Source organism: Andrena cerasifolii, chromosome 1 (assembly GCF_050908995.1).
Source record: "Andrena cerasifolii isolate SP2316 chromosome 1, iyAndCera1_principal, whole genome shotgun sequence".
Lineage (NCBI taxonomy): Eukaryota > Metazoa > Arthropoda > Insecta > Hymenoptera > Andrenidae > Andrena > Andrena cerasifolii.
In genome coordinates, this window is record NC_135118.1 from 18299402 (window position 1) to 18309208 (window position 9807).

Here is a 9807-nt window from a genome sequence, read left to right on the forward strand (position 1 = left end):
CACAGCGAGGGGAACGCTCACCTGAGCAGAAACTTGACAGCCGAGGGAATTCGCCTTTGCGCGGTGCGCCGACGCGTCTGCGCATTAATACCCATCTCTCCTAAAACATCGTCACGTGTTTCTGAGTCAGTCCGCGCGGTAGTACACGCTGGTCACCACCACCTGTTCAGCGTGCGTTCGCGAGCACGAGGGAAATAAAGTGGCATCCTCCATTCCCCCGGTAGTATGGATAAATCATTAAGAATTTATTTATGAACATAGATATGTATAAGATTCTGAAAAAGTGATTAACCCGGCTCGGCTAGACTTCACTTACGAAATTTCTTGGGTAAGTCCCAGTCCCTCTAACGCGATACGGTAAACGTACTCCGACGCGGTGAAACCTGTTCTCGGCCACGTGATAAACATAGTTTTGTTTCTCAGAAATTTTAGGATCTCCTCTGTCCGGGGGAATTAATTTGTCAGTTGTACACTGCGGTGGGTTATGGTATGGGAGCGGAAAGCGCCTTCGGGGCTTCGGCACTGGGAATCCTCTAGAAAAAAAAGGTGCGACAAATTAATTTCTTTTTCATGTTCCTTTGGCTGACGAAAGGGGTTATTAATCTGTTGTTGGTGAATTGGGAAATTTTGGAACAAACAAATTCTGTGAATATAGTAACAAATGCGTACAATATTTGATATCTTTTTCAATAGATGTAATAAATTTTGCATGTTGAAAAATTTCGACTCATGGATTTTATGCAATTTTTTCTGCAGAAATTTATCTCGTTTTTTCGTTCGTTTAATGGAACTTTGTAACGGTACGAGAAAACTGTGCGTTTGTTATGATCTATCACAATACCAAAGGGAAACTAAAATTATATTAAAAAGATAAAAAACGCGACAATTTTACCTAGGGGCTGATTTCACCTCGTCAGAGAGAATTTCCGCAAAAATAATTACTCCTTGCCTACTCCAATTAAAATAAAAATTTTCAGGTTTGGTATATTTCCTTGTTAGAAGAGAATTTCTTACAGAAAATGTGGCAAACTGTATGTAGAAACTGTGATAAAAGGCAACCTTAATCTAATAAAAGCTACCCTAAAAAATGTAGAAGAATAAAAAAACTGTAAAAACCAGTTCAACCGCAAGAAATCTCCCTGTCCCGATAATTTTGCAACTACTTAGGTGTGTTTAGCACAAAATTAGCATCGATTACAAGATTTATGCTCGCTAATCGGTTAAACGATTTCAGAATTGTCATAACCACCAAAGATGGCGTCTTCTGATGTACCTACTATACAAAAAGTTGCGGTACTTGTATTTCTTAAACAGGGATCACATTACTAAATAGATTGTGTCTGGAAGCACGTTCCCGAGTGCCATTAACGAGTAGCGTAACTTTTTATCGACATACACGTGTAAAACCAACTAGATTAGCAAAAAGGCAATACGAACAGTAGTAAAACCGTAGTAAAAAATATCACGTGCAATGATAATTGAATCTTTTTCCTAACTTTTTACTATATTTTCCTTGTTCCTCTGTTTATACATAAATTCTGGGAAAATAGAATGCCACAAGTAAATGCATGGTAATTTAATCTATTCAGAGTTTTGCAAGAAAATTCTCAGAAACGTATTGTGTGATGTGTGAAATTGGTCCAAACTATCCATAGTGATTATCGATGTACATTTTTTCGTTCAATATCGATGCATGAAATATATTATTCAAAAAGTATCGGTATTGGTAATATCGATACGAAGATCATAATAATTTTGCAATTGAAAAATAAGCTACATAGATTCGAGGGAATATCATTTTGGATTAAAAATAATTTTCTGAGATAAAAACTTTTCTATTTAAGAAATTATTTTATTTAAATTAAGATTCAAAGTATTAAAATGAAAACAAGTAATTTACATTTCAAACCATATTTATAAAGGAAACTAGAATTTATATTTTAATAAGAAAAAACATGGGCATCATTCAGTACACATATACCTAGTATATTTAAAAAATTATTAGCTTGAATTGGCTTGAACGAAGAAAGGTTCAGCAAAAACTATCGATATTTTCACCAAAATTCTCGATACCTGTAATTATTATTAGTGTTTGAAATATCGATCAAAATTACTGATATATCGACAGGCAAGTATCGATACGTACAGTTATCGATAAATATCGCGAATCACTAGATTGTTATAACGAGTTGAAAAGACTGTTTTTCATAGCTTCAGGATATGCTCCGACGAAATTAAACTAGGTCCGTGCGTTAAATAGCTTCGGTATTGTTGCCCATCCTTTACTGCGCAGTGTCTCACCCAGTTATCGCAGGTTTTTTATCTTTAAAACCTGTTTCCTCCTAAAGAAAAAATCACCTCTGAACATACATGCAGATGATTCGTGTAGCTATATAACACGTTCGAATACAGTAAGGTTGTTCACACATCCAAAGGACGTGTCTTTTTTCACATCAGTCGCAATGGCAGTTGCCTTGAAAAAGGAGAATTATGACAAGATAACTGTACCTACTGCATTCGGTGAAACATTTTTACATACAACAAATGGGAATTCAACAGATATTTATATAACTCAAAAATCAATATTATGCTGCTCGAGGTTACTAGATGCTTAATAAAGATCCTACATTTAGGCACCGTTCTCTAATGGGTAAATACAATCCGATAAACCGTATGTGTATGAACGTTAACACCCTAACTAATGTGTTCGATTTCTTCGACTGCTCATTTCATACATTTAGAACCAGAGTTATTAATCATATACGTAACTAGCTGTTATTTCGTTTTACATTGGCTTTTATGTGCTTATCTCTATGTGACTTATTCTGCCACCATATTGGGTATTATGTATGTAATTTTCTAATCTGTACACACTGCTGTATATTGATTTATCAAAGGGCTCCCGTTTAAATAAATAAACAAAATAAATAAATAAAGTTTATTATCTGTTCCACCTCCGATATTTCTTTCGCGCTGCAGATTCTCACATTCGGGGCATACAATTGTCTGATTGTTTAGGAAATTTCTGTTAAAACTTTACGAAACCACGGGGACATGAAAAATGCAGCGTATCTACTAATGCCGGAATTCTTGACGCAAGAAATCTTCTCAAGGAATGAATCGATCGAGCATTCGTGACGATGGATGCTACGTAAACGCGTGAAAATTGATAGGGATTCCAAGAAAATTTTACAAGGTGTTAAGCGTTCGCTGATATTCGTGGACAGTGCCTAAATTATATGTCTCTAAAGCGTCGAGATATTATTCAAATTGCGAAGTACGAACGCGGAAAGGAAAAGTCGTAGTTGCATGGTACAGGTGTCTTGGAGAATACTGGAATTTTCTACCATCGAACGTGCGATTTTTTTTTGATAATTCTTTTACCAGGATTAATTACTGTTTACCAGTCAGAGCGTTGCATAATTTCGTTGGCAGCCGTGGATGGATCGTTAAGGATAAGCTCAGTTGCCTCCTTCGCTAGTCAAAGATCTCTCGTACGTGGCTGCCTTGCTATCTTGCATTTCGTTTCCGTTCCCTTACGTCACGGCCATTAGTACACTGGCGCATATTTGCTACAAATGGAATCCACGTGAATTCATATCTATTGTTAGAGGAATCGAGCCAGAGATTGGAATCGTCGCTGAGCCACGCGGTAAATCGAGCGGACGAATAAAGAGCCACTTACGATTTTACCGATTCTACCGTCTGACTCTTTGTGAGTTAACATCCGGTTGCATCGTGTGTGGAACGTAAGGGAGGGGGGGGGGGGAACTTTTGGTAGGATGAAACGTTTCAGTGGTTTCAATTTCGAACGAAAGTTGCGGTGGCGTTTAGAAAAACGAACGGAGGAAAATTGAGTGCCAATGTTTCCCATTCCGTTGAGTAATGCCTCTAAAAATGACAGGCAGGTTTCTCGGTGAACGTAAGGGGATTACCCTAAAGTTAACTCGATAAGTGGCTGCTACATTACGTTATCAAAACCCAGGATCAGTTTCTTGAACGTAAGGATAGGAAACTCCGTGGAATTCAAGAAACTAAGTACTTGTTAATTCTTCTTACCGTCTACTGTTACGCCTTTAATTAGTTATATGTATTCATTATCTTTAATGATTGTAGCGGTTCAAGTATTGGTAAAGTTTAACCACTATAATTCTATTTAAAGGGGTGTTGGGTGTAGAGCCCATGAAAATAGGTGATCTTTAAGAATTAATTAAAGGAAAACTACTACATATAATTTAATGGGACTTTTTCAATTGAATCAAGGATGCTTTAAGCTATATTAAGAAAATTTTATTCCTATGTTGGTACATAAATATGTATGTTAATAGGCAACATTTTAAAAAACATTTACTTAAAAAAACGGTACCTAAAACTTTAAACCCGTTTTTCTGAAAACGATGTTTTTCGAATTGCTTTCTCGAATCGCCCGAGTTACTTCAAACTTGGCATATATCTTCAGTGGATGTCCCATTCTCGCTGATAATAATACTAAGTCGGTTTTTGCAAAATTAGACTTTTTCGACTTAACAAACCTGGGAATTTTTGGCAGAACTCGATGTATTCTTTAGACGCTGCCTTCTTTTTTAATGTTTAGTATTTCTCATTTAATATAGTTCAGGCGATAGCCACTCTCATACAGATTACACAAATTTTTAAATTTTCTATTTCAGATAACTGCAACGGCTGATTTTATGCTAACATTGCGCATATGTTTTTTATAAGGCGCTCTATTTGAAGCACTATAACTCCGGACATAACCACTATTTTTGCATACAATTTTTTCTTCATATTCTCTAAACATTGACAAATGAAGCCACAAAGCTTCAAGTAAATATCTTTAGCGGTTTTGTTTTAAAAAAATCCCAAAGTTCGCATCATTTTTCGTCCGTGAAGGTAGGGAGACGACCCCTTAAGTTAATACTGTGTATGCATCGTGGTCGTGATACGATTTCTATGAAAATAAATTTATATTATTTGTGTTGATAAGGCCATTGGTAAATGGAATTGTTTCTGCAAATGATTAAATAATCTTCATTATTGTCAATGAGTCAGAAAATTATGTAATACATTATCAACCTCGTTTGGATCTCCAGACCTCGGTTTACCTAACAGATCTAATTTAGCTCGTCACAATTTGCCGAGCCATCGTTCGACAGTAAATTTAGGCTGGACTCATTTTCCATACGACTTGCAAACGTGGTTTATAGTAATCGTTATAATTAAACCAAGAAATTCGATTCACAATCATCTAAGTTTCATTTCCCTTCAAATATTAGTTTCACTGTCTTTCAAAGTTCTGATAAATATTGTTTGTTCGCTATAAAATAATGCAAGGATCCTTTAAATTAAACTAATTTAGTTTATTACCTTGGACGGAATTAATTTGAGAAATTTCAGTTTAATAATCACATTAAATACCATTTTCAATATCTTTTAAGGAAGAGCAGGAAATAATATCTCTTCCAACGCTGTTTGCAGTATTTATAAAACTCTACCACGAACAATTAATACTTACCATTCAGAAAGAGAACGTTCATTTTCTATAATTTCCTGTCCTGTACTTTTCTCAAGATGGCTGTAACTCGTTTTGCCCCTCAAGGCGTGCAAAATACGCTGTTAAAGCTTTAACCCATGAAGCTTCATTTCGCCTTACTTCCGACGACCACGCGAGTCAAATTAAATACGAAACTGGCTCAGCAACGAGTTTAAACACCATCGTCTCCGATATTCCCGAAGCCACGAATCTTGCATTATAAAATATTATCTCCTACATCCATTAATCTCCTAAACGGAAGGGCGAGATCTGTTCACTTCGAAGGAGAAAGAGATAATTCTGAACACGTACAGGAGTACTGGCAACGAATGTGCAACGGAACCTGTTCACGTTACGTGAATTCCATTACGAGGCCCTGCTATTCTAATTTACCATCACGGCATGCTTCACGACCGCAGGGTCAATATTTCCTCAGAATCGCAGCAACTCTGTATTACCTTCCGGTCACTTAATTTTATCCGTCATTAAAAACACCAAAACAGTTACCACAACCAAAACCCAAAAGCACAAGCTAGTTACTTCTTTCCAACGCGAACATGTAACCAGATATCGCTGTGGATAATAAAACGTACATGAAACGTGAAGGATAAGTTGCAATACCGTCATTATTGCATAAAAAATAATCTCCGGGATATTCGATTTTGAAGCATGAAACAGAATTTTATTTCTCACACAAGATCGTGAATGAACATTGCTGTAAGGCTGATTAGAAAGCGTTCTGGTAACACGTGAAGTTCATGGAAATGATGCGCGCTGGCTCGGGCGGTAACCACGTGATCGAAGGAATTCTGAATTTCTCGGCCGATACGTATGCAAGCCCGATGCCGGTGGTTCCCCGTTATCTGCGATCGAACCTGCATTTTCTCCTGGTGGCAGTCATCGCTTGCATTCCTCGCAGATTCTTGTAAAACATGCGGATATCTAAATCCGTTATTCCACAATTCCGTTTCCAATCCCACCGCACATTCCCTTCCTCGGCTCACCGTATTTTCGAAATTGCTGACTCAATTATGTAACGCCCTGTCCGCGCTGTATCCGTGTCCTTTGTTCCGCGTCGATACTGCAAAAAAAAACGCGTCATTCTTGTATCGAGGAGGGGAGTTATTTACGTAATGTCATTCATCCAACTAGAGCAAATGTTTAATATTTAATTCTACGACGGAAACTACATTTTTTATTAGAGCATTCTGTTCTCATCGGTATTAGTCTATTGAAATAATTATGTGCTGGCAAAACCACATTTAAGTACATACATAGCGCGTCAGTGTCGGCGAGAATATTTCAAGTAAATGTAGTTTAAATTGAAATGTAATTTTAAATTCTGTCGAACGAAGAGTGTTGATTATTTAATTCAATAGACTACATGTCAGATTCATGTAACCCAACAGCTGATTCTGGTTAAAGCTTGCTCGGTCGCTTCGACTAATTATTCCCGTTCAGTGGGTCGAAACGATCGAATTATTTGAAGAATTGCGAACAAGAATAAGCGTTGATGTCACGTAAGTTGGAGGATATTCGGGCAGCGTCGGGGGCTAAGTTAATGGCAGAGCCTGTGTCTAAAACGTCTGCAGCACATATCTCGCATCAGATTGGGAGTAATGTGCCAAAAATGGAGTCAATGGAGATGCGTTTCACACGGGACGAGGTGGCCGAGTGGTTAAGGCGTTGGACTGCTAATCCAATGTGCTCTGCACGCGTGGGTTCGAATCCCATCCTCGTCGAATTCGCTTTTTGTTACCTTACAAGGATGTGTCCCAGTTATGTCATGTCGTGCAAGGCACAAGGGTAAATAGAAAGGATCGAGAAGAGAGGTGGTGTTGTACCATGCGTTCCAAGAATTCGGAATAATTTTCCGCGAATAAAAATTACAAACGTAAGAAGACTCGTCCTGTAATTTCGCGAACGTAAGTTCAATCGTGTAAGTAGAGAACGTGTTTGTTTGGTAATAAAAAAAAGCTAAGTCGGTTCGATTATATTCGAACAATGATCTAATATTGTATACAAAATGAATTAATAATTTCATTAATATATTTGTGTACTTTTAATTACATAGCAATCAAGATTCTAAGTATTCGGAACAGAATATTTAAGAATGGAGAAATTCTGCGAAGTTCGTATATACATAAGACGTAGATTTTGTTTCTATAACGTTATTATATACAGTTCTTGTCTGCGATTAAACAGAAATATTTACCTACTCATTCATTTTTCAGGTAGTTTCTTCGGATATAGGCGTTAGTTACACGTTTATCAGTTCTAGCTGTTGCACAATCGATTATGTAACTGCGGAATGTGCTTTACGTTCGATGATGAATTTTTTTAAGAAGCCCTCGAGACGTGCTTTGTCCAAACTACAATAGGCGCTCGAATAAATTTATTGTAAAATTTGCAACTTAAAAGGGATCAAGTATCAACAAGCGCAACGTTCTTTAATTAGTAATCAGCACAGATTTCCCGTGTTCCACGCGTTCTTATCGATCGCGTATATCGGAAAAAAGCAATCGGAAGTGTGAAAGCTTAGTCCAATAGATATTCTCATCGTCATAATGTATTCATGACGTTAACTATTGCGCATTAACGAAACAGTTGTTATGCATCTGTATTATGTGAGCAACGATCTACTTGTTTGGTGGAGCATAACGTGGTCGCAAATGATTTCCCATTCTTATTTTGCATTTGCGAGTGTTATAAACTCTGCGTGTAGGCACTGTTTATATCGAATTCTTATATTCGACGTATATTTCTGAAAATATGCCTAAAATACATGTAATATAATTTGAATAATATACTTTGGATTCCGATCTAAAATACACGTAGTCATAAATAAATCAGCTGGCACTAGAAGGTTGCAGTAAATATTGATTATGAATATTAAAATATATAAGATGCTAACTAGAATGAAATGTACTGTTCTCGTAGAAGTGTCAGTCACCTTTGTCATTGCCGCCAGGTGTACGTACACGAATGAGTAATGATGTACCAATGAACGCAAGTTAAGTCGCTATAGTGATACATTGGCATTGGTAACGCTGCTGTCACTTGCAGCGATAACTCTATACGGGTATTGAAAGCACTATTTTGCCTTACTCAAGGATATCCCGGTATACTTTTACTTTATTTTAATCACGCTTTTGCTAAGAAGTTCCTTGAATATAGAAGTGTGTATCATAGAACCACAATATGGTATTTCCTTGTGTGAAAAAGAATGTAACATACTTCGTATAGCGTGGGTTAGATTTACATAGAGGAAAGTAGATGTTATATTTTCTCGAGGAAAGGTTTCATCTAAAACGTCTGAAGAAACCTTGACGCGCATGTTTTATTTTCATTGTACCTAGGTACGCACGCGAAAATTCAGCGAACGTGTTCTGGATCCCCCTATCAGATATACATACAGCAGATAACGTCGATACAGTGACACGTGATGCATCTGTATGTACATTTATTTCAACTACTTTAGATTATATTAGGCTCAAGGACATTGTACGCCCATGTATATCTGTCCCTTAAAAAAATCTCCGGGCACAATTTATTCAGCTAATCTCGACGGCTGATGAGATACCGTATTGATCAAGGCTATCGAATCTATAACTTACAATTAGTAATAAGATCATAGGTTGTAATCCCTTATCGGCGTTAGATTTATTTCAGTGTTAAGAAATGCCTGACGCTTCTGAAATAGCTATTGATTATCGTTAATCGAAGTGGTTTCTATTCCTGTTCTTTGTAACAATGAAATATTTCTCGCCACTTTCATTAACCACCTGATTTTTATTAAATATCTCCTTGCCATTTTTCTCTCGCAAGTATATGCGATTTAGAATATTAACCCATCCGAGTAACCTGTTCTTTCAATTCACCATTAACGAACGGACGTTGAATGAAAATTATATAAAAGAAAATTATGTTGAACGATTTTATTAAAAATGTAGTAAAAGCTAACTTAAAATGCACTGAAAACTAAAAAATAATTATTTTCTTGTACTTCAATTTTGATGGTGTTAATATCTCTTTAAATAAAATCGTCACAATTGATGTACAAGAAAAGAATTATTTTTTAGTTTTTAGTGCATTTTAATTTACTTTTTACTACATTTTAAATAAAATCGTTTAACATAAATATTTTTTTATATATATTTTATTGTCCACTTTTCAGTGTTTGTGGATTTACATTTCACAGCTCAGACTTCTTTACAAATATCTTTTATTGCTATACAGTTTAACAGTTTGCTTAAACGTTGTAGTGCTACAGT

General features: G+C 36.4%; 1 non-coding gene across 1 annotated transcript; it reads left to right on the forward strand.

Moving 5' to 3' along the window:
• The first annotated feature begins 7193 nt into the window (after positions 1-7193).
• Trnas-gcu (transfer RNA serine (anticodon GCU)) lies at positions 7194-7275 on the forward strand. Its single transcript has one exon. It is a non-coding gene; the product is annotated as a tRNA-Ser (tRNA).
• Positions 7276-9807: the final 2532 nt, after the last annotated feature.